This window comes from Cupressus sempervirens, chromosome 8 (genome assembly GCF_028749045.1).
Source record: "Cupressus sempervirens isolate cs-2001-9-10 chromosome 8, ASM2874904v1, whole genome shotgun sequence".
NCBI lineage: Eukaryota > Viridiplantae > Streptophyta > Pinopsida > Cupressales > Cupressaceae > Cupressus > Cupressus sempervirens.
In genome coordinates this window covers 823562373-823589310 of record NC_143125.1, presented here as the reverse complement: position 1 = coordinate 823589310, position 26938 = coordinate 823562373, and the positions used below count along the sequence as shown (strand labels likewise).

General features: G+C 34.8%; 1 pseudogene across 1 annotated transcript; it reads left to right on the top strand.

Moving 5' to 3' along the window:
• The first annotated feature begins 8132 nt into the window (after positions 1-8132).
• LOC149544934 (uncharacterized) lies at positions 8133-11568 on the top strand (annotated as a pseudogene). Its single transcript, XR_016355123.1, has 2 exons — positions 8133-8471; positions 8622-11568. The product of XR_016355123.1 is annotated as an uncharacterized LOC149544934 (transcript).
• Positions 11569-26938: the final 15370 nt, after the last annotated feature.

The following is a 26938-nucleotide window of genomic DNA, read 5'->3' as shown; positions in this document are numbered from 1 at the left end:
GAATGATTCCAAAAGAAAGTATTTTGTTTATGATTAGGAATTTTATGTTATAGTTCAACCATTGAAGAAGTAGAGACACTACTTTCTTCCTAAGGAATTTTTTTTATACAGTGATCATCAAGTTTTTTAATATTTAAATAATTATGAAAACTTGAACCTAAGGCATTTAAATTGGGTTGAGTTTTTGTAGATTTCTATATTTCTTTTGAAACAAAGGAGTGGGAAGTCTAATAGAGTTGCAGATACTCTTAGCAGGAGACAAATTTTGTTGACAAAGTTGTAGATTGAGGTGGTTGGGTTCACGAAACTCAAGAATTTGTATTTGAAAGATCTTGCTTTTGGTGAAGCTTGGAAATCTTGTACAAAACCTGTTACACTTGACATGACAATGTGGTTGGATTTCATAATCTAGAATGGTATGGTTTTCAAAGGAAGTTGGTTGTGCATTCCAAGAAGTTCTACAAGGGAGATTCTCATCAACGAGAAGCATAGTGGAGGACTGGATGGAGATTTTGGTCAAGATAAAACCATTTCCTGGGTTGCTAAAATTATTATTGGCCACAGTTGTAGCAAGATGTAAAGAAGTTTGTGGGGTTGTATCATCTATTACCTATACAAGAGAAGTTGTAAGTGGATGTCATCATGAATTTCATTCTTGGTTTACCAAGGCCTCAATGAGGGAAAGATTCAATATTTGCGGTGGTTGATAGATTTTCAAAGATGACACATTTCATTCCCTGCAAGAACACTAGTGATGTTAATCATGTAGTAGAATTGTTTTTCATAAAAGTGGTGAGACTACATGGTTTGCCAAAGAGTATAGTTTCAGATCAAGATACCAAGTTTGTTGGGTATTTCTGGCATGCATTGTGGAAGAAGTCGAAGACATATTTGAAGTTTAGTTTGTCCAATCATCCACATATTGATGGGCAAACAAAATTTGTGAATAGGGGTTTTGGAAATTTGTTGAGATGTTTGGTTGGAGATAAGCCAAAAGGCTAGGATTTGGCTTTACTAGAGGCATAATTTGCATACAATAATTTTGTCAACATGAGTATTATTAAATCACCATTCTAGATTGTACATGGGAGTAGTCCTAGAAATAATTTTGAATTGATCTAGTTGGATAAAGGAGAGATAAGTAGTGCTGAAGCAGAATATTTTGTTGAACATATGAAGGATTTATCCATGAAAAGGCAAGGAAGCATATTATAAAGATGAATACATAGTACAAGGCTAAGATAGATGTGAAAAGGAGGTATAAGAAATTTCAAGTTGGAGATGAAGTCATGGTTCATTGAGGAAGGATCATTCTGTAGTGGGTACATGTAATAAGCTGAAAATGAAGAGGTTTGGACTGTGCAAGATAGTGAAAAAACATGAATCTGGAAATGCCTATGAAGTAGAGTTGCCAATTGAACTAAATATTTCACCAGTATTTAAAATTTCAGATTTGATAGAGTATCATGAAGAAGGTGGTGAAGATGAAGTTGCAGAAGTGAAGTGGAGTATTCCAATAACTACTTCAGCTACAATGTAGATTGAGGAGATATTTGACAGTAGTATTTGTAGAAGTATAAGGAACATAACCTATGAAGAATATTTGTTCAAATGGAAAGGGAGACTAGTAGAGGATTTATCATGGCTAGCAAGGGAGGAGGTTGACTATCTTGGTTTTCCTTTGACTACCTGAGATATGATGGGGTCACTTTTCAAATTACCTTAGGTGTTTGATGCAGGAGCATCCAGGGTATAAGAGCTATCTTGTATCACTGAAAAATATTTCTTTTATATTTCTTGAATAAGGGTTGTCTAAGTGTAGCAATGTTGTCTATAGCAGCTTTTTACTTGGGAAGTTAGTCATACGAGCTTAGAATGTCGTCATTTTAGAGGTGGATGCTCATCTTAGATATATTAGCCTACTAGATGAGGCTTAATGCCATATCATAAGTATTTTTGAAGTTATTGCAAAATTTTGGTATGAAAATTTGGTATAAATGCTTCAAGCTTAGTTAGTTTTGAAGGCCTATATGGTCCTGAATGGGCTCTGAAATGGGGTCAATGGAAGCTTGCACAAGTTGAGCCTTTTCGATCAGTACTCGAAAAGGGGTTATAATATAGCCAATCAGAGAAATGATTCAAAAGCTATAGTCTTTTGAAGTTTGGTCAAATGAAATTTCTAAAATAAATGTCAAAAGTGAATTGGGCTAACTCTATATGTACTTTTAAGGTTGGTCAGCCTTAGGGGTTAGGGTTTGATGTCTAGAAACTTCTGGGGTGACACAAAATTGCCCATATAAGAAAGGCCAATAAATTGTCTAGGACAACTCTGGGTGATAGTTTGTAGCTCTATCTTACATTATTGTAATGAAGGCACCCATGTGGGTTTGCATACTATAATTTTGAATTTTATAATTCCACATTTGTGACAATAATAGAAAGCCAATATTTTGTCTCTCCAATTGTTGTTATTTCTTTATTTCTATTATGTGTTTGTGGTATTAAGGGGAGCACCCTTCATCATGTGCAAAACTAAACTTTAACTCTATCTTTAATTTCTTATATAAGATTCTCCAAGAATACCTAACGAACTTGGCATCATGGTTTGAAACTATACAATTTGGAAGACCATGTAGCCTTACCACCTCTTTGAAGAATAAATCAACAATGTGAACCATGTCATAGTTCTTTTGAAAAGGAATGAAATGAGACATATTTGAAAACCTATCAAATACCAAAAATACGAAATCATTTCCCCTTTGTGTCCTCAGAAAACCAAGAACAAAATCCATACTTATATCTTCCCAGGGCCTTGATGGAATAGGAAATGACTGATAGAGTCTTGTATTTTGATCGACTCCTTTAGTTGTCCAACACACTCATCAAATTTGCACAAATTTCTTCACATTGTGACATATAAGGCCAAAAATAGTGTTCACTCATAATGAAAATAGTCTTATCTCAACCAAAGAGTCTTTTTATTCCTCCACTAAACTAGCCTTATAAATTTACCTTATGCAACAACCACTTCAACATCCAATCTGCCATTAATTCATACAATCAAGAAACCAACTCAAAAACCTTTTGAATTCAATTTTAATTTGAGTTGTCGAGCTTGCCCAAGTTGGACACATCTTATGGTCCTAAATAGCCAAATCTGACATTACCCCACACTTGCAAACAACTTATACAACATCCAATGAAAAGTGACCGCATCACATTGAGAAGCTTGTAATTACTATGTGCCTATGTTTCTTCAATCATTGACCATCTAGGATATGTGGAAAGATCTTGTGATGAATAAAAATAATGCAACTTTGATCATGGGATCACAATGATCATCGATCTTGCCTACTAGATAACTATCAATCAAAGTGTTAAGTACATTAAACCTCAACCACCTTTTAGCTTGGAACAAAATATCTTCATTTATTATCGCCATGTGCAAAAAGATGGCCACTTTAGTTGCTCTAGATGTAATCTCAATGTAATCAACAATTGTCATGTTAATTCTTTGTTAACATCCCTGACCAATCGTCTAACATCATTTGTCATCCATCAGGTCCTACTTTCTCAATCATCTAGTAGCCAAAGGCACATGTCAACATCTCATCATCCCAAAGTGAATAAAGATCGAACAACTTTTATAACAAGAGCTCTTGTTGAGCTAGAGTCCTTGCCTCATGTAAGAGGTGAGAGAGAATTAGGTAAATGCTAATTGGTGTAAAATCTAGAGTAGCCAACAATCCATAATAGGAAATGTGGATAGAAAGCACTTCTTCTTGAAGTGGTGCTTGGTTTCATTAAAGAAGTGAGATCTTAGTTTTTTGGTGCACATAATTTACACCTAAAATTTGTCCTATTAATGAAGTAAGATCTTAAAAAAAAAAAAAGCTTATATAAGACTATAATTGAATTGAAATAATCTATATGGGCCTAATTATAACTATTTTTCTTTTAATAAGTGAAAATCAATAAAGAAAATATAAAATATTATAGTGTGTCACATTTTCCAATTAAAAAATTGTATATGAACACTATTAAAAATACCCATTCATTTGTTCAATATATATTAAATAATACAAAAATAAAAAGTGAAGCTTTCAAAATTGTATTCCATTTATTTGATACTATATATTAGGGCATCAAATCTCAAACCTTTATAATGATTATTCCAAACCTTTTATACAATTATTATTTTTCATATTGATCATTTGGGTTAAATTATACAAGTTATGTTTGTTTTTAAGCTAGACTATAAAGCCAAGTTAGAAACTTTCATAAGTTCGAGACCATTATTATCTTGATATTTAATCAAATGGTTGTATACTTCATCTTATAGTTTATTTTAAACATACTTACATCAAAAAGATATTTTATAATTGTCACACTAATTGTTTGAATCCTTTTATTAAAATAAAGATTTTAATTTAGAAGTTATAAGATAGTCTATAAATATAAAAGAAAAAATTAATAATAATAAGATTTGCTAAAAGTTAACTAAATAACCAGTCAAAAGATGTGATATAATTAATAATAATCCGTTCTCTATTACATAATTAAAAATCAAAATTAATATTACAAAATCAACCTAAAATATAAATATAAATCTCAAAGCGAATACATAACAATTTGAATTGGCCATGAGAATTCATAATAAGTTTTCAAATACTATATTTAATTGTTATCAAAACTAAAATAGATAGAAGATTTTCAAAAAGAATTGATTTTTTTCCTACAAGATTTTGTGACAAGATTGATTGACTTCAATCCTTTACATGTAGACTTCCCTAATTATTCAAGAGATGGGCGACTAATGAATTTAAAAATTTTAAGCTATTTTTTAATGGTTTCTTGCCTGATTATATCTTCTCAAACTTTTTGTATCTTCTTTAACTTTCTAGATTGCTTTCTAAAAATATATGGATAAACAGATGCATTTTTTGGGGGAGGATTTCTAAAGAATGTAGCTTTGCCTCGGGAATAATTCCTTTCTATGGAAATGTGAAGGCACAAATTGCTGGTCAAAGAATTGGGGCAGCTATTCATTTCACAATATAGATGAGATCCATTTTCACCCTTGTCAGGCCCTGTACCAATGTATCGTCACATGAATGGAATGCATGTTGGATAGCTCGATTGCTTCTTCATTCAAACCAGAGAATTTATTTTTTCGCCATCCAGATTTCTTGATTGTTAACTATTTGATTAGGAAAAAGAAATTTGTTCAAGCAAATCTTGATAAATGAGTAGAGTGGTATACAAACCAATTCTTTTTGTTTTCTCCGTTTTTGAATGTCAGAAGATTTTGAGTTTTCTAAACTCGAGTAGCTAAGTCATTGAGAATGGTCAGAATTAAAAAAAACATTTAGAGAAAATTAGGTTTTCTTTAATTTAAGATACTTGTTTCCATTAATATACAATTTCTCTTGTTTTTATAGTTTAAGGAGGTACTCTTCTATAGATGACTTTAGAAGTTGTGAATCAATTGGAACATGCATTGCCTTATGATAGTTGGTCAGAGCAGGGACAAAAGTTCAATAGAATGAAAAAAAGATTTAGGGACAAAAACTTAGTGGCTTGGTGAAAACTTCTAGCCATATCTTCAACTCTCCATATCGATGGCTTCTAATGGGAGTAATAACAGATAGTTTATATCTTTGTACCTGAACCAACAACCATATCTATTAAATTTGTTGTTATATTTTCCATGGATCACAAAGACCGAAAGAATGATCAATTCAACTAAGTATGAGAAAGAACTACAAGATCTAAATTTGTTCTCTGATGAATTATCGCCAAATAAATCTCAAACGATAGTTGATTGGAAATTTGAAGCCTTTGGTGGCTCCACATATACTCTAATTCAATAAATCCAGTGTAGATGCATGTGCAAGTGCGGCTGATGGAAAACTCAGATGATTGGTTTCATTAGGGGTAAGAACCTTCAAGATAAGTGAATGGTGAAGTTTGTGGAAGAGTCCATCATTAATTTTTGTTATTTTTGAATGGAAAAAACAAGGAAAACCCCAACTAAATTGGAATCAACCAATAAGAAAAAAGAAATAATAGTTAAAAAAATATTTTAAAAATAAAACATTTCAAAATTTTAGAGTTGTAATATTGTTTATGAATTTTTTTAATTAGAATTGAACAAGTGGGAACATTAGTTCCCTGCCTATAAATAGACAAGGACTACCAAGATCACAAGAATTGCTTATATTGGAAAAATCTTATCCACCAATCAAATTGAGCCCACTTACCTTTTTAAAAACATTTGAGCACCTTTGCTATCACTTCATAAGATTTTCGTTCAATTCTTGCATGTGGTAAAAGATGGGTGTTTTAGTAGCTCGAGCTTTAACCATAAGTATTGACAAATATAACATAAGGTATGAAAAAATATTGCAGGCCAACTAGCGCATGACATATGACAACTCCTCACTATGCGCAATAAACTAGGTCCATCATATCACAACATCATGGGATCGTGTGTGAATCAGAATATGCCATGTAGCTCATCACTAGAAAAGGTCAAGGGACTCGCCTATGACCATGTAACCCTTAACTTAGGCAATCGAAAATTAAACAAGATCATGACGCGATGGCACAAAGAAATTAGGAACTAAGGGCTTTAGGTATGAAAAATTAAAGGGGTTGACACTTAATCAATTAAATGCTACATAATAAACATGTTGCTCCCTTTAGATGACACATCCTTAAGTGAAAAAAGTAACAACTAGTTAGAAGAAATTACGGATTTTTCTATGACAAAACAATTTTAGACCATAATACCCTAAAGTTAAACCCTCAAAGAACATAACGAGAGTGCAAATGACAAAAACATGACATAGATGTAAAAAAACACAAAAGAATCATCAATTTGTTTAATTCAACTTTGTAATTAAGAAAGTTGAACTAATTTCTTTTAAAGAATCAATTTTATGTAATTAATTAGATATAGTTATATAATTGACATTGGTCATTCTTGAATAAGATAAATTTCTACAATTAAATTCTAAATATTAAATAGTTTGATTAAATGATTTGAAAATTATTGTGTAGGGCTGAGGGTCCTATGGAGGGGGGCTTAGGGATATTTAAAAGTGGGTAGTCCCATGAATTTTATAATATGTTTGAGCTCAAACATTTTATTTCCTAAATTCAAGGAAGGTGGTGGTTCCATCAATTGTATTTGAATATCAATTTAAGATTTTAAATTTATGTTGTCATAATCTATGATGGAATTAATTTTGAAACACATATTATTGACATGTGGAATAAATTTTCACAAATTTCTCCTAAACTCTAGGCCGACAGAAAACTAAAAAGTAGGAGCTCCACCCCATTTTCACTTGCTAAAAAATAAGAACTTCTATTTTATAGAAATAGATTCTAAATAAAACTTTAGCCCCTAAAATAAAATCTCATAAATCAGTGTAGTCTTCAAAATAAAACCCAAGCCTCCTTCATAGAAGTTTTCTGCGGAAAGTTCTAATGCCTATAAATCATGTTTATCATAATTACTCGACTGTTTTAATGCATGATTCATGATTCGCGACTTGCTTGCCCTTCGTTTTCCTGCCAAACTGGAAATTTCCACTTGTGCAGAGAGCAACGAGAAAAGAATGCCAAAGCATAACGTATGGAGCACGGCTGCTTGACAGTCACGCAAGAATACGCTCTACAAGCTTGAGTTTAAATTGAATCAACAAATCTCGTATTAGCCTTTTCTTGAATTGAGTCGACAAATTTTCTTCAGTATAATCCAATGCCCACTCAATCTCAAAATACTTTATTATGCCTCTATAGTCAAAGTCTCGCATCAATTTTGCAAAAAAATGGAATAATGGAACCAGTTAATCTCACTTGTAGAGAAAACGATCTGAGACATTTACGACAAATTTCCAGTCAATCTGGTGACTTCCTATATTCATAATTTCCAGTCAATCTCATTTTCCTCCAAAAGCTGGAAAACCCCAAAAGCATGGAAAAAATAGAACCCATTGCTTACGGCAGTTTATAAGGCATCCTGTTCGATTGGTTGTTTATTCAAATTATTAAATATCATAACTTGGTGTCTTCTCCCATTTGTTTCTTAAAATTGGTTTTTGTTATTAGACTATCTCTATCTACTCAAAATTCTAAACGCAAGTCTGGCGAGTCTACGCCAATGTTTAAACCCATCCCTCACGCCACTGTTGACCCCACTCAAACACTTAATTATAATTACTTGCCCTCTTAATATCATTATACTGCAAAAATCCCAATGTCCATTTATCTCCCCTCAAGCCTATAAATTGAGTCCATTCTCTTACAAATCATCATCCACCTTTTAAAGAAAAGTTATCACACTATCTTGAATCCCAACCACTTGCAACCATATCATCCTGATGCTAAAATCCTTACTCACCTTTGAAGCTTAAGGGTATTTGGAGCACACGTCTACACGACAAAAAAGAGATTTCATGGTTTGCATTAACGTCTGCATGCTCTTTTGTTTGGTTTTTGTCTCTTTTCAGTCTAATCTCATATGCTGTTTGGTTTTGATCTTATGAATGTTTTTAACTTGTTAATGCATTCCTTTAACCACTATTTCCATTTACATGTTTGTACATCAGAATTCTCAACCTGCCATGGCCAACCTACTTTTGTTTTCTATTATTACAATCTTTCTTCTTGGCCTCTGCTGCGGATGTATTGAAAGAGAAGCCCATGCTCTTCTTCTCTTCAAAGCTGGCATAAATCACTCTGCACATGTACTCAGTTCTTGGGAGAATGGAAAAGATTGTTGCCTCTGGTACGGAATTTCCTGTGATAACGCCACTCATCATGTAGTTGCTGTTGATATTACAGACTCATTTGATGTTGATAAAGTGGAGGGTGGAGTCATATCTGAGAGCTTGTGTAACCTCACTTTTGTTGCAGCCATAAGGCTCTCTGAAATGGGATTAACAGGTACCATTCCTCCTTGCTTCACAAATCTCTCTTCTCTAGCCCAACTAGACCTTAGTGAGAATCAACTAATAGGAAACATTCCCCCTCTTTCTAATCTCTCTTCTCTAACTTACCTATCTCTTTCTTGGAATCAACTGATGGGAAGCATTCCTTCTCTCTCTCATCTCTCTTCTTTAAAATATCTAGATCTTTCAGGAAACCAATTCACAGGAAGCATTCCTTCTCTCTCATCTCTCTTTTTGCTAATTGAACTAGATCTTTCTGGAAATCAGCTCACAGGAAGCATTCTGCGTCTCTCTCATCTCTCTTCTCTAATTGAACTAGATCTTTCTGTGAATCAGCTTGAAGGAAGCATTCCTTCTCTCTCTCATCTCTCTTCTCTTACTTACCTATCTCTTTGTGTGAATCAACTCACAGGAAGCATTCCCCCTCTCTCTGATCTCTCTTCATTGACTAACCTATTTCTTTCATGGAATCAACTCACAGGAAGCATCCCCTCCTCTCTCTCAAATCTCTCTTCTCTAAATATGCTCTCTCTTTCTGAGAATCAACTCACAGGGAGCATTCCCCCCTCTCTCTCCAATCTTTCTTCCTTAACAGACCTAATTCTTTGGGAGAATCACTTGAGTGGTTATATCCCAGACTCATTAGGCAACCTCTCTTCACTGCAATGGATGGATTTGTCGAACAACCAATTGAATGGAACTTTTCCATTCTCATTTTCAATGCTCTCCTCCCTTAGCTACCTCTTTGTTGATGGGAATTCATTTGACCAGAGTATTGCTACTCCAGTACTACCCTCTACCCTTGAGTTTCTCTCTCTCTCACTAAATGGGCATCATATGATTCTAGAGTCTTTCTTACACAACCTTAGTGAATTAAATACATTTTTCTTATCCAACGCTGTACTTCAAAGCAACACCACATGGAATCCCTTGTATCAGTCACCACTTAGTAGATTAGAAAGTTTGTACTTGTCCAATTGTGTACTAAACATTAGTAGCACTTGGATTCCCTCCTTTCAATTCAAGCTTTTACATATGACATCATGTAATATGGATGCTCAAATCCCCTCGTGAATTTCGACTCAATACTCACTTGAAAGCTTGAAAATAGCTGACAGCAATCTTGTTGGAGAGATTCCGTCTTGGGTACAACATATGAGTCTTATGTACATCAATCTCACAGCAAATCATCTGCAAGGTCATCTTTTGTTAAATACTTCTGCTTGGAAGACAATGCAATTTTTGGATATGTCTAACAATGCATTGTCTGGACATATGCCACATATTCGGTTACCCAATCTGCAGGCGTTATTTTTGAATGACAATTTATTCACAGGAAATATTCCTCCAAGCATGGACATTGGCTCTTCATTAAAGTTGTTAAATTTGGCAAATAATCATTTGAATGGAGTGATCTCTCCAAACATATCTAGTTGCTCCTCTGGATATTCATTGCAAATGTTAAATTTGGCAAATAACCATTTGTATGGAATGATTCCTCCAAGCATAGCCAGTTGTTCTGGGCTTGAAATTCTGAATTTGGGGGATAATAATTTGAGAGGTATGATACCACCTCAGTTTGGTAAGCTGGGTCAACTGCAATCACTGGTGCTAAAGAACAATCATCTAAAGGGAAGATTGCCTGCCTCAATATCAATGTGCACAGAATTGGGTTTTCTAGATATTGGGGAAAATCTACTAAAAGGCCGAATTCCCAAGTCAATAGGAAACCTTTCAAAGCTACAGGTTTTAGCAATGAGGAGAAATAATTTTACAGGTAACATTCCTAGAGAAATTGGGCAACTGAAGTATCTTCAAATCTTGGACCTCTCTTCAAATTTTCTATCTGGACTTATACCACACACCATATTCAGTTTACAAGCATTACTGTTAGAACCACAACAGGGATGTGTTCAATCATTTACTAATTTGGCTATAATGATAGATGATTTCATGTATCGGAATGAATTGAACATCGATTCTAAAGGGAGAGATGAGCACTACCCATATATTTTCTCAACCATGGAAGTCATTGATCTCTCCAACAATCAATTGAATGGTAATCTTCCTTCTGTGTTGGGAAAGTTGAAAGGTCTGATGTTTCTCAATCTGTCCATGAATAATTTGAGTGGTACAATTCCAACAGAATAATTTGAGTGGTACAATTCCAAATAGTATTGTGCAAATGAAGTGGCTAGAATCATTAGACCTCTCTAAAAATAATTTTTGTGGTCAAATTCCATGGGGGCTAGGATCTTTGAGCTACTTAGGAGTTTTGAGGTTATCCAACAACAACCTTTCAGGCAGCATACCACAAGGAGGACATATGACTACATTTACAAAATCTTCATATGAAAAAAATCCAAACTTATGGGGATGCCCCCTCCCAAAAAATTGCTCTTGGCCTGAATTTGCTCCTGCTCCTCCCATTTCTTCATCCGTCAATGAAGAAGAGAAAAGTGAGGAAAGTGTGTGGTATTGGATTGGAGTGGGACTCTCATATGGTCTGGGTTTTGGAGTTGTGGTGTTGTCTATTGTGCTAATAAAAAGTTGGGGACAAAAATGCTCGGATGGGATTGACATGGTCTTGAAATGTGTATTGTAACGCCCCGCCAAGGGATCCAAAAGAATTAACTTAAAGTTTCACTAAGTTTGCTTAACATTTTTTTTTTTTTTTAAAGTAAGAAAGTATGACATACACATCAAACAAATAGTAGCGGAAGCAATAACATGTAATCATCGACAAACATACATTGCAAGTTACATTTCTTAAAGATCCCAAGACGTTGAGTCACGTTTAAATTTAATTAATTCTAAGTCTAACAACTATCACATACATATAAAAAAATAATCAGAAAATCCAATGTCCATAATATACATTTGTTCCGAATGCTCCTTGGCAAATTAATTCGGAATGCTCAATCATCCACTGTACATGTCACAGGGTATGAAAGGCTTAAAAGAATATACATATGTAAAGATCAAGATACAACATCCTCAAATCCATGATACAAAGTACAGTAAAAATATATGAAACTATTCACCATACATGGTACATCCATACATCCATAATGATAAAACATCTATCATAAAATCTAACCATCCATCATACTAATCCAAGAACATAGTGTAGGTAAATGCCAATCATGAAATCTCCAACCACGGTGACCACGGAACGGACCTCAATGGTAAGAGTAAAAGCACTACCGCCCGACCGCGTGGAACCTAAATGGTCCACTCCCACCGCGCTGAGGAGATAGTCTCAAGTCCCAAATAGGATAACAAAAAAAACCTATAATCAAAATTACTCTCTAAGTCCAGGAAATCCTATAAGTATGCTAACTCAAGGGTTCCTAAAAAGATCGACATCTAAAACCCAGAGGTACCACAAGACACGTAGGAAACTTAATATGCAAGCGGGAAAGTGTCATCACAAAAGTCATGTAGAAGTTACCAGAGCAATCCCTTAGGAATCTCGGGTCCCTACTGATCCTGCGGCCACTAGTATCCTCTCGTACTGACGAGGCATACTATGGAATGCAAGGTCGTAACCAAGCATCCTCTCTACCCCATCCTAGTCTGTACTAGCACTCATGGCATGGGAGAGAACATACAATTATCTTGTTAGGTTCATTTTCTCTCATTTAGTGTAAATGTTTTCACTTATTAAAAACGACTTACAATGGGTTTCTCAAGGCAGCCTCTTAGGGCTCTGACCCCCATTGCAAGCCACTTCCCGACTCTACACATAGATAACCTACCCTAGCTCATGAACTCATAAAACCAAGAATCATAATAAAACCATCTCAGTCCTATACGAGCAACTGAAAAAACATCATAAAAAGATAATCCACAAATTATATCAGTTCTTCATGAGCAACAGATAACATCAAATAGTAATCATGTAATCATGACAGTTCTCTATCAGCAACTGAAGGCGTCAATGATAAGTCACAAAATCCAATGGTTCTCTAATGAGCAACCAGAAAGTAATACAAGTATAACTGATCGAGACTTAGAAATGGTTATCAAATATAACTGATCAAGACTCAAAAATGGTTAAGTTAGGTATTCTCAAATACATACACCTCAGCTTCACATAAGGAAACTAGAAAGCAATAACAAACCGTAACACAATCATGTCATAGAGCACTTCATCACATTACCATGGTCGGGTTAAGAAAGATCGAGACTAATTCATCATGACATCACATTCACAACCCCCGAGCCTCTGGTAACAACCTAAACTGGTCGACGCTAAACCGACCCCAAAACATTCAAAGTACAAAGACAACATCAAAGTCTCAGGGATTGGATCTGAAAGTATATTATTTGAGTTAAGGTAAGGTTTATGTTTCAGTTTAATGTCGAATTCAAGTAACAAAGTTTTCATATTTACCCCCTTTACGATTAACCCTTTCTATAATAACTTCCATTAAGTCAATCTTCCAAATCTACTATCTAATCAGATAGTATTCATTATTAATTAACTTTAATTAAACTAATTTTAGTTAAAGTAATCAATAATCATTTGATCTAATTACTTATTTTAATCTATCCATTAATTGTTAAATTATTAATATTTAACCAAAATTATCAATAATTTAATATTTACCATTTATGTGAAATACATTTAATATTTATTATTTAAGTATTAATAAAATAAAACTTTTATTAAATAAAAATATATAATAATTTTATTAATTAAAAATTTTAATTAATAATAAAAATCACTTTTGTAAATAATATATTAAAGAAAAACGAATTAACAAACTATATATTTAAAATAAAAATAAAAATCAAACTCATTATTATAAAACTGTCGGCTTATATAAGCCGACGGCCTACCGCAGTCCTGTGGACACAGGGCCTGCGGCAGCAGGTACGTCGTACCTGCGATCGCAGTACTTGCGACGCAGGTCTGTCGGCTAAGCCGACCGTGGGGGGTGGGCACGGGGTAATTCCCTCCCCCCCCACAAACTTATAAAAATTATTATATTTAATTTTTTTAAAAAAAGGGGTACAATCAATATATATATAAACATTTTTAAACTATATATATATTAAAATAATTAATTATATATATATATAGATATGCCTTGAAAGATTGTTTCCTCCTCTATCTTGATATAGAAAATATAGTCATTCATCCAAACGTTTAATCTAGAATCTCGGTATTAAATTCAACCCTTCTCATTTAAATCTCATGTATAAAGAAGTTTATAAACAAGTAACTGATAAATACCAATATCGTAATGTTTAAGTATTCTTCACAAGGAATTTCAGATTTACAAACCCTAGACACGAAGAAGACAAGAAATGATAATTGCGTATTAAATCGATAATTGAAAACACAAGACCCTACCTGATCCTGATGCTATTATGCAATCTCCAAGAACTGTAAAAGAATTCGCTCCTCTCAATAACCTTCCTCTGGAAAACTTTCTTGGTATCAGCTTTCTGAAATTCGCTTCCAAAATTGTCTCCCCCCAAAAATTCCCGTCCAACTTCGTATATCACAAAAATGAACCCCCAAAGTTGTGATAAGCAAATTCTCCTCAATTCGGGGCACTAATTGTGCGTTTACCCGAGAAGACTCTTTGCACAACTCAGTTAACTCCAAATTAACTTTTATTATCTTTTCTTATTCTTTTGCATTCAACTTTCATGCACATTAAGTTGAATTATTAAATAACTTTATTTAAAATTTTACTTGACTTCAATTCTTAATTAATTTATTACTTTAAATCTTATGTGCACTTTTAAGAAATTAAAATAACATTATTAATTTTTATAATTTAATCTTTTAATTTAATTCTTATATTTAACTCATGTTTAGATCATGCGATCTAGAATTCTTAATAAATTAATATCTTTCAACTTTTTAATTTATTTTAGAATTTAATTGATAACATATTTAATTAATTTAAATAACAATAATATTTAGCATTTATTTAAAAATGAACTCCAAATATATTATTATTAAATTAAATAAATATTATCCTGTTCTAAATATATCTTGAACTTTAATTTCCAACTTTAATTCTTTTATTTAATTAATTAATTAATTAATTAAATATAAAGATATCATAATAATTCTTTATTAAATTAAATCATTAATTAGTCTTTTTAATTAGACTTAATTAATAGAAAATACACCAAGGACTCATAAAGCAACATACGAAAACCCATCATAGAAAAATACATACCAAATCAAACAAAAAGGGTTATAATCACAAAATTACATCATTTGATGCATTCGGAGGGTACTTAACTCAGATACTTGTCCTAATTATCAATTAGGACAATTGGCTAAAGGGTTTAGGATTTGGACTTAAGAGTTTATCTTCCCTCTCTTACCATTGAGACAGTGCGATAGGGTACGCTCATCCTGACAATTCAGGGAAGTCGATACCCGGTACCTGCAACCTGCATAAAATCCACGTATGTACAAACACAATATTCTAAGCTAAACAGGCAATGGCAGGAAGTGGTGCATCGTGTAGATCCCGACTAGCAGGTGACTACGACTCCCTTCTTTAACCATATCAGAAACACCATACATAAATAAAACAACACGCACACCATACACATGCAGTATGGGGTAAGTATCCATAAGAGGCACATGAAATAATAAGCCATCTAACTAATCATCATCGATAACTAAAACCATTGAATAATCATCATACATGCACGAAATATAGAGTACCAAGTAATCTCATCATATAATGAACTGAGTGTAAACATCCTCTGATAATCTCTAAAATAATGATACTACTCATCAAACATAAATTGGCCTAAAAGAGTTTGGCAATCATATCATAAATGTAGCTCGAAAAAAATGTAAACTAGGGGCAGGCACTACATGTATTTCCACAACTCCTCAATTTTATGATATGAAAGGTGTTTTAAGCTGAGCTCTGTAATTTGCTTGTTCTCTTCATTTATTTAAAAAAATTGCAGTTCATTTATTTATTATTTATGTTTATATTAAATTATTTGATTCCAATTCTTATTTGTGTGTTTAGTAGATCTTAGAATAATTGGGAAATTTTTAATAGGTATTAATACTTTTGAGATCGATTGTACAATTTCATTGTGCTTATTATTATTATTATCTTAATTTTATGTTATGATCTTTAGTCAATTATATGTATTTAGATTTTATTTGAAATTTGATGGATTGTACAAATCCATTCTCATCATTATCACTGTACAAGTTTTATTTCAAATTAAATATAAAATATATTAATAAAATTGACAATCTTTAATTTGTACTTTAAAAAAAAATAAAATCATTTTGGTTTCTATAAGTATATGATAGAAAACATCTTTATTACTTTATGCAACATGTTTTACATAATTAAAAATATTTAGTAAAAATTAACATGATTGGTAAATTGAAGTTAGGATTAATGACTGATACAAAAATTGTTGACATAAGCTTAGTATCAACAATAAATAACACAATTTAAATGTAAAATATATGATACTAGTTTGAAAAGCTAAACATTGAAATACTCCTATGTCCAAGCATATGCTAGATCAAATTTTGCAATTGAATATGACATTTTTTTGCTATTTAAATATAGTTATCTAAGTGCAACTTTTTTTTTAATGTTTCATTTTTGAAAGTTCTCTTCCAATCAATGGGGAGAGAAACTTTTAATTAAACATTAATATTATCTTGAATAAACACAATTGTTTTTTGGTGGACCCTAACATAGTTTATTGATTAGTGAAAATTCAATTCATTATTTTCTGTAATTGAAATCGTCCTTTTATGTAATGTATTTGGCAATTAAAAGACTTTCCCCATGTTATTACATTACTTATAATTTAACAGATTATTAGTGATAATTTCACTAGTAAATTAGCTAAAACGTCATAGTTAGATAGGGATTACATTTGGTTATATTATGTTAAGAAAATTAAGTTCTTACACCTTTTTTTAAAGTATTTTCCAAAGAAATTTTCAATTCAATCATAATCATTTTTATAAATTATATTTCACATATCAATATCATTTATAGGAATTAAAAATCCTTATAGTAAACATTTTGCTAACTTTTATCAAAAGTAGAGGATCTAGAATATATATAAGCGATATAAAAGTAACATTGTAAGAGTTCCTTGCTAATATTAAGGAATAACTCCACAGATAGTAAGATACATGTTCACAAACAAAGCATAGTGGAATTCAAGATTAACATTTCCTTTATTTTTATGTAAGTGTATTGTATTTATTTATGCTTTTATTCAATCTTAATGGATACGCATAATGTAAACATACATAGAATAAATATATTTAAAAAAGAGTTCCAATTGCTCCAAACCTAGTTAAAAAATCTTTTGGACCTTTGTGGTTCTAGTAGACTACGTTTGTTAGAGAATTTACAAGGAGTTGGTAGATAGAGTTTTAAATTTGGGTGAGTGCACCAAGATGGTGTACAAAAAGGGGGGTATAAATAGACACCTTTTTTTTTGAAATTAGGTAAACCTAAACTTGGATGAGACATTTGAGAGTTTTTACAAAATGGATAAGATTAGGCGGCTTAAACCCTGCGCACACAAAAAATAGTTCTTGATTTTTTTAGAAGACATAACATAATTGTTTTCATGTGCAACACAAAAGACATAGTTATATTTAACATTTTGCATATACCATTGGTACGATGATAGTTAAGAGTCATATCTAGAATTTGTGTATATTTTTGTAATTTTATGATGAGTAAATTTTTTTGTTATGAATTATTGAATAGACTACATCCTAAAATTTTGGTACCTATTCATGTGCTGAGCATAACTTGCATCAAATAACTAAAAATTGAAACTTTAAAAAAAAAAATGTATATAATCAAGTATAGAATAGTAATATGTAATTTATTTTGAATTTGGTTAAGTATATCAAAAGTTATTTAAAAAATGGTAGACATATGTTTGTGAGGAATGCCAAGGCATTGGTAAAAGTAATTAAAGTTTACAATGTTAATGTTGTCCAAAAAAAATAAAAAAAATAAAATGGTTAGAAAGCTAAGAAGATGTATAAGATTATGGTGGTAATTTTAGAGATACCTACTTCACCATTAGTGTACCTGATGAAGACAAAGGCGATAATTCATCTTTGAAGATGAAATATGTCTAATGGAAAAAAAAATGAAGGGAAAACAATCTCCTAAGCCTTTGGGTCATTTTCCTAGGCTATCAACAAGCCATAACCTGATCGAGTTTTTTGGATTCAAATAACTTGACCGAGTTATGAAAATAAAAAATGTATTAAGTACTCATCAGGTTCTACAAAATTTGATCAGATTTTATATTACTACCTCACAAGGTTAGAGAGAGAGAGAGAGTTATTTATTATACTAAACGAGTGTCTATCATATCCCCTAATCCTTGTGTCCATCCCATACTCTCTCTCTCTCTCTCTCTCTCTCTCTCTCTCTCTCTCTCCCGTTTTCACTCTTTATCCTATCCCCTTCTCTTTCTTACTCTTCATATCATATCCCCTAATCTCTCTGTCTGTCTGTCTCTATCTTTGTCTCTCTTATCCCCCCTACCTCTTTCTCCTATCCCCTTATCTCTCTCTCACTCTTTCTATCCTTTCCCCAAATCTCTTCCCCCCCCTCTCTCCTATCCCCCTCTCTTTTTCTCCTATCCCCTTCTCTCTCTCACTCTTTCTTTCATATCCTCTAATTATTCTCTCCATCCCATCCTCTCTTGAGCTCTCTCTCATTCTCTCTTTGTCCTATACTCTCTCTCTCTCTCTCTCTCTCTCTCTCTCTCTCTCTCTCTCTCCCCCCCCCTCCTATCCCCCTCTCTCTCACTCATTCTCTCCACCTCTCTCTCACTCTTTTTATCATATCTCCTAATCTCCCATAATCTCTCTCTCTCTCTCTCTCTCTCTCTCTCTCTCTCTCTCCCTCCCTCCCTCCCTCCCTCCTATCCCATAATCTCTCTCCATCCTATCCCCCCTCTTTCTCTCCTATCCCCCCCCTCTCTCTCTCTCTCACTCTTTCTATCATATCCTCTAATTCTTCTCTCCATCCCATCCCCCCTCTCTCTCATTCTCTCTTTGTCCTATACCCTATACCCTCCCTCTCTTTCTCCTATCCCCTTCTCTCTCTCTCTCTCTCTCTCTCTCTCTCTCTCTCTCTCTCTCTCCATCTCTCTCTCACACTTTCTATCATATCCACTAATCTCTCCCTCTCACACTATTTCTATCATATCCCCTAATCTCTCTCTCTCTCCCTCCCTCTCTCTCTCTCTCTCTCTCTCTCTCTCTCTCTCCCCTATCCCCTGATCCTTTCTCAATCCTATGTCTCTCTCTCTCTAATTCTTTCTCTTTATCCTATTCCCTAATCTCTCTCTCTCTCTCTCTCTCTCTCTCTCTCTCTCACTCTCATATCCCCTCTCTTTCTCCTATCCCCTTCTCTCCCACTCATTCTCTCCACCTCTCTCTCACTCTTTTTATCATATCCCCTAATCTCCCCTAATCTCTCTCTCTCTCTCTCTCTCTCTCATATCCACTCTCTATCTCTCTCTTATCCCCTCTCTCTCTTTCTCCTATCCTTTAATCCTTTCTCCATCCTGCAACTCTCTCTCTCTCTCTCTCTCTCTCTCTCTCTCTCTCTCTCCATCCTATACCCTAACCACACTCTCTCTCAGATGCCCCCCCCCCCCTCTCTCTCTCTCTCTCTCTCTCTCTCTCTCTCACCCATTTACTTTCCCTCTCTCTTATTTCCTCTCCCTCTTCATATCCCCTTCTATCTCTATATCCTATCCTCACCCTCTCTCTCATTCTCTCCATCACTCCCTCCCTTCTTCAATCTACCTTTGTGTAGTAGTAATAAAAAACCCAATCAAGTTATACAATACTTGATTGGTTTATTTATCCATATGGATAATGTAGTTGGAACATAATAAACCAATTGGGTTATACAAAACCTAATCACGTTATTGAAAACTGTAAATAAAACTGCATATCAATCATTATTATGCTATTTTAGTGCAGTCCCCCAAATTCTACTATTGTTTCACATGTATTTCTATACCATGTATGCAAGTGTAAGGTTCTTTGTGCTTGGATTTATGCTAAATTTTATATTTTTCATGCACCCATATCTTATTTTATGTTAGTATCGTACAATCAAGCATAAAATAATCATGCAAATTTGTTTAGTTTAGTATTTTATTGTTTATTTTATTTATATTAATTTTTCTAGGGTAATTTGCATCTACAATCATGGGAAAGAACAAGAGAGGAATGATTAAAAAATGAGAGACAACAAAGGCAAAAACAAGAGAGCATATGAGGAGATTACATGAAGGTACATCATCAAATGCCTCCAATGAAAGTGATGAAAATCTACCTATTGATATTGATGTCACAAAAACACCTAATTTGACAAACAAAAATGTTCAACATACCCCAATTGAAATGATTATGACAAATATACTTACGTCAGCCGATGCCCCTAATGTGACATCTCAAGTTGAAATAATGAATGTACATGATGTAAGTAATGAAAATATATAGCATGGGTGTGTATGTGCTAATTTAGTATGTTAGAAACACCAAATTAAAACAATCAAAAAGCATTTGCATACTAATTTAACATAACTTCATGAGAGACAAAGTGAAGTCCTCAAATGAGAATATGAGCCATGGATAGGCTCTCTCAATGAGGATGATCACTTGATGTAGAGGTGTGTCTAATAGCTAAGATGGCTCGATTATGTATGTATGCTCAAATGCTCAAATGGGCTTCAATGGAGAATTTTTGATAGATTTTGGTGAATGGATTTGATGTAAAAATGGCTTCTCAAAATGGCATTATGGCTTTACTTTCTAGATTGTGTTAAAATGACTTGGGAGAGGATTCCTTAAATAGGCAAAGGGCTTGAGGGATCAAGGGCTAGGATACAAGCATGGGAGAAAGTTTATGGAAGGTTTAGATTGAATGAGAGGAGAGCACATGGATTGTGCTTCCTTACAACCAATCAAGGAGTGACACATGTCACAAGGTCATTGGTTAGAGCAAGAGGGGTTGAGGGGTCAACAAAGGAGGCTCAAAGCTCATAAAGACCCTCATAATGGCTTGTAAGAGCAATGAATGGGCTTGTAAGAGTCATTTATGGCTTTGTGGGCTTCATAAAGTTTTATGGTTGGGATATTTTTAAGGGATAGACTTTGGCTTGCCTTAGGAAAGTCTTAAGCTTGTTTAGGATTGTGCAAATGATTAAGGGTAGGACTAGAGATGGCTTAGGATTAGATTAGAGATGTTAGAGATGGGCAAGTGGATGGCATTTAATGAGGGTGGGTGAAGGAGGAGATATTTGTTGGCTTTGGCTTGGGTTAGCAAGTCTTAACCCATGTTTAGGGAATGTGACAAGGTTAGGAGGGGATTAGGATTAGGATCAAAGATAAGGATTGACATCTTCTAGAAGAGTCTAGGCTTTGGATGAGGATGAAGACTTTTTAGAAGAGTCTAGAACTTCCTAGGATGAGGATAAATAAGGTTTTTAGGAAATAAATAAAGTTTTATTTATTTCAAGGGTTTGGGTTGAGGAGATATTTATTAAAATATTTTTTAATAAACATGAGGATTAATATTTAATCTTAATTAAATATTTTGAGTTGGGATTAGGGGTAGGAAATGATGGGATTAGCCTTTAATCAAAATTAAAGAAGGATTAGAAGATTTTGGAAGAGGTTAGTGGTCTTAAGGAAATTGGCCAAGTTTTGGGCAAAAAATAAATAAATAATTTATTTTGAGATTTTTGGTCAATGTATTAATTAAATAATTAATAAATAAGGAAATAATGTTTAAATAAGATTTAAATATTTTTGGGAGGGATTCCTTAATTAAATATTTTTAATTAAGATAAAGGGATTTAATGGCATAAAAATAAATAAATAAATTAAATAAATAATTAATTAATAAATGATGATGTCATCAGGGACTTTTTTCAGAAAATAAAAATATTTTTATTTTTTAAAGGATTTTTAGGTGTCTACATTTTGCCCCTCTTTGATGTGATGCCGCAAGTGGCATGACATCAAAGATAAGAAAATAAGATGCCCAAGGCTAGAGCATAAGAGGAGAGAATGGACTGTGAGATGCCCCCTCAAGAAGGTGACAGGGAGAGAAAGTAAGGCTCGATGGTTTTTTGAAAAATACAAGAATTCGGGATGAGCAAGGAGACTCAGATTGGCAAAGAGAAGGGGCTGAATTAGCTCAAATCTCACTACGAGAGAATAAGAAAGGGAGAATTAGAGGCACAAGAGTAAATAAGCTTAAGACTTTAGGGGAGATGGAGGATGAAGGAGCGGAGCGCCATAAAGAGGAATCCAAGATAACGGAAGGGATGATGGGATGAGATAAAGCTGAGGCAACAGGATTTCAAAGAGTCAGATTGATGAAAGATGGGTGTCAGAGATCCCTAGGACTAGGATTGTGGATCTTGAAAGATGAGGCTTGGTGGATTGATTTGATGGGTGGATCCCTAAAACTAGGATTGTGGATCCCTAAAGCTAAGAGTGATGATTGATTCTGAGAGATACGGTTGCACAAGCTAGGGTAGGAGAGATAGATGCTAGATATGGATGGGGGATAATGGAGATGAAGGGAATCCATTGAAGCTTTTTGAGCAGGGGGATACTTCAAAGAGAAATACTACCATGTAGTTGAACACTAGATTTTCTATAGGACTATTGGTTTATTTCCAAGGTTACCAAGAACGTCAAGGCCATGTCACCAACTGTCCAGAGGACTGACGGACTGACTCGAAACAAGCACACAAGGATTGCCCCAGCATCACACATGAAACCCAGAGGAAACAACGTGGAACCGACACTGGGTAACCCACAAGCAAAAAAGAAACAAATGAAAGACTTGATTGATCAAAACCATACGCTCAGAGTGCCCCATTCGCAGCATACCATGATATGGAAGATCATGGCAATCTTGAGGAGGGAACAACAAGATTGCTTGGAAAAGATACATCAAGACCCAGAAGGGAAGATTCCAAATCAAAAGAAAGAAAAAATTCCAAAAGAAAACCGTTTGCCAATGAGATGGGTAGGACGAGGTACTAATGGACCAAGATCAGACATGAGGAAAGCTATATCTTGCAAGGATCTATCGGAGAGCACCTAAGCTGGTGGATTTGGATGAGTGATGCACTTGGCAAGCTGAACTGAGAAGGATAACACTTTGATGACAAGAGATCTAGCTAAAGGATGCAGTGCAATAGCTAACCAAGATTTGTGCGATGTGTGCAAGATGCTGATCAAGGATGAACTGACACGAAAGCTAGATAGATACAATGGTACTAAGCTAAAGAGGATGTACAAGCTGACAGACCAAGATATGTTACAAATGTACAAGGTTGTTCATGTTATGGTTTTTGTGAGATGGAAATGTTTGTGAAGGGTGGGATGTCTGTAATAGTTGATAGGCGGATAGGTAGATGGTTTGCGAAAAGCTTAAGTGAAAATGGGGTTCTTTGCGTGCATGTGATAGGATACAAACTAGGATACAAGCTTTGGTATATAATACAAGCTGGAATATGGTACAAGCTTTAGACAAGATTTGGATATACAAGCTATAATACAAGGGATGATACAAGATTTACAAGCTGGGGTACAAGATTTACAAGCTGTGGTACAAGATTTACAAGCTGTACAGGAGGTATTTACAAGCTTCATTAGATTTTGGATATTTGGTTGGAACACCAAGAGAAAAAGCAGGTATTTTATGGGATGGTGGGTGAATGGATGAGGGATAGGATAGTGATAGATAATGGATTAGTCTTAGTACATAAGGCACCTGAATTACTAGGTTTTCACCAAGGTACCTATCCAAGGCGCTTTAATTGCCAAGTTTTCACCATTGGATGCTTATTTCTCTTTACTATTTTTTTGTATTTTTTAAAAGCTGGGTATACCAAGGATCTTCAAGCATAGAACTTCTTGAGATGAATGATGTTAGTAGGATCATTCAAGAGTTCTCCTTCTAGTGTAGATAGTTGATAGGCTCCAGAGCCAAAGGAGGCAGTGACAACATAAGGACCAAGCTAGGTAGGTTCAAACTTGCCTTTCTTTTCTCGATTAGCTTGGACTTTCATATTTTCTTTGAGGACCATGTTGCCTGACTGAAAGTGTTGTGGAAGCACCTTCTTGTTGAAATTCCTTTTAAGATGAGTTTGATAGACTATGAGATGATCATAGGCTTTTTGTCACTTCTCGTCTAAGAGATCTAGCTAGGTGAGCCGAGCTACTCTGTATTCTTCCTCTGATATTTTCCCTTGCAAAGATATGTGCAAGGAGGGAAGTTCAACCTCTATGGGTAGTACTAATTTGGCACCATAGACTAAGGAGTATGGAGTTGTGCCTGTGGATATATGGAAGGAAGTTCGATAGGCCCATAGGGCTGGATTTATTTGTAGGTGCCAATCGCGGCTAGAATCATTGACAACTTTCTTTAAGATTTTGAGGAGGGTTTTGTTGGTTGCCTCTGCCTGGCTGTTACCTTGTGGGAAATATGGGCTAGAAAAGTGGTGATGGATGCGGAGGGAAGTGCATAATTCTTCCATGTTGAGATTTTCAAAGTTACCTCCATGGTCAGTGAAGATGGTGGATGGGATGTCGAAGTGACAAACAATGTGGTACAAGATGAACTTGGAGACCTGAACTCCTATAGCTGAGACTAGGGGGACTGCTTCCACCCATTTAGTGAAATAGTCTATAGCTATTATTATCCATTTATGTCCATCAGATGAGAGAGGTGTGATAGTTCCAACTAGATCAAGGCCCCAACAAGCGAAAGGCCCAGGTGGTGCAATAGGTTGTAGATCCTGTACTAGAGCGTGCATAAGATTTGTGTGCTTCTGACATGGGAGACACTTTCTGAAAAAGTCACAGGAGTCTTCTTCAATGGTAGGCCAATAGTAGCATGCTCTAAGGATTTGTCGTGCAAAGACAATACCACTCGTGTGGGCACCACAAAGTCCAGAGTGTACTTTTAACGCCATCGCGACCTCATTTTCATCTAAACATCGAGAGAGAGTATCATGATAACCCCAACGATATAGGGTATTGGCTATGATAACATAGCGGGATGATTTTTGGATGAGGTTTTGGTGTTGGGTACGTGTGAGGTGAGGGGAGATGATACCATCTTTAAGGTAAGCATGAATCTCATGGCACCAAGGGGATTGGGGACCAACCAAGATACAAACACGGTTTGAGTCATCATTCGCATAGGCATGTGTGAGGAGCTACTCGACTAAAAACTCATACTACGTAATCGCTTGGGGAATTTTCAAGAGCAAGCCGATAGTAGCCATAGTGTCTGTTGCTTTGTTCTGCATTCAAGGCACTTGTGTAAACTGAAGCTTTGTAAAATGCTGGGTTAGATGATCAACTAGCTCTTTGTAGGGTAATAGCTTTTCATATTTGGTTTGATATTCATTTAGGGCTTGCTTGATGATGAGCTGAGAATTGGCAAAGATTTGTAACTCAGTGATGTTCCATTCTGCAGCTATCTTTAATCCTACTATGAGAGCCTCATATTCAGCAATATTGTTGGTGCTAGGGAATTGTAGCTTGAAGGCTTTTGGAATGTAATCTCTTTGAGGTGTGACCAACAATATTCCTGCCCCTGATCCATGAGATGTATATGAGCCATCAAAATAAAGTTTCCATGGGGGCTGTTCTTCAATTAGATAGATATGCTCATCTAGAAATTCTGTGATCAAAGGATATGTATCTACTAGAGGCGCATCAGCTAGGTGATCTGCTATAGCTTTCCCTTTGATTGCCTTTTTGTGCACATACTGGATGTCAAATTCGCTAAGGAGCATAACCCATTTGGCCAAACGGCCTATAAGTGTTGTTCTGGAGAGCATATACTTGAGAGGGTCAATCTTGGAGACTAGTTGGATGGTATGACTTAGCATGTAGTGGCAAATCTTTTGAGTTGAGAAAACAACTTCCAAACAAGCTTTTTCCATAGGAGTATAATTGAGTTCATAACCAACTAGGGTTCTACTAATGTAGTAGATGGCTCTTTCTCTACCATAGTCATTGAGCTGTGCTAGAAGTGCCCCTAAAGCAGTAGGTGTTGCTCATATGTACAAGATCAAGGGATGAACAGGAACTGGTGGAACCAAGATAGGGGGATTGATGATATACTGCTTGAGATGATCAAAGTTGTGTTGACATAAAGGATCCCACTTGAAGTTTTCATCCTTCTTCAGTAAATGTGCAAATTGCGTACACTTATCTGCAAGCTGGGAGATGAAGTGTCGAATGGATTGAAGCTTTCCCTAAAGAGTGCGAAGCTGTCATAGTGTCTGGGGAGGAGGCATGTTTAAGATAGCCTTGACCTTCTTGAGGTTGATCTCTATACCTCGTTTAGAAACTATAAAGCCTAGAAGCTTGCCAGATGTGACCCCAAAGACACATTTCTTGGGATTCAGCATGAGATGATATTTGGCTAACCTATCAAAGACTTTCTCTAGGTCAGCAAGATGATCCATGAAGGTGTGAGATTTAACCAAGATATCATCCAAATAATCCTCCAAAATGCTATGGATAAGATCATGGAAAATGGCTATCATAGCTCTTTGATAGGTAGCCCCAGAATTCTTTAGGCCAAAAGGCATCATGTTGTAGCAAAAGGTTCCCCAAGGGGTAGTGAATGTTGTCTTATGCTGATCCTCTTTTGTAATCTTGATTTGATTATACCCAGAAAATCCATCCATGAGGGACAGAATTTCATGTCCAGCTGTAAGGTCTACAATCATATGTATGTTGGGTAAGGGAAAATCATCTTTTGGACAAGCTTTGTTAAGATCTCTGAAATTAGTGCAGATTCTAATGTCATCAGAAGGCTTAGTGACGTGGACCATGTTGGAGATCCACTTTGAGTAGTTGATAGGTCGGATACCCTTAGCAGCTAACATTC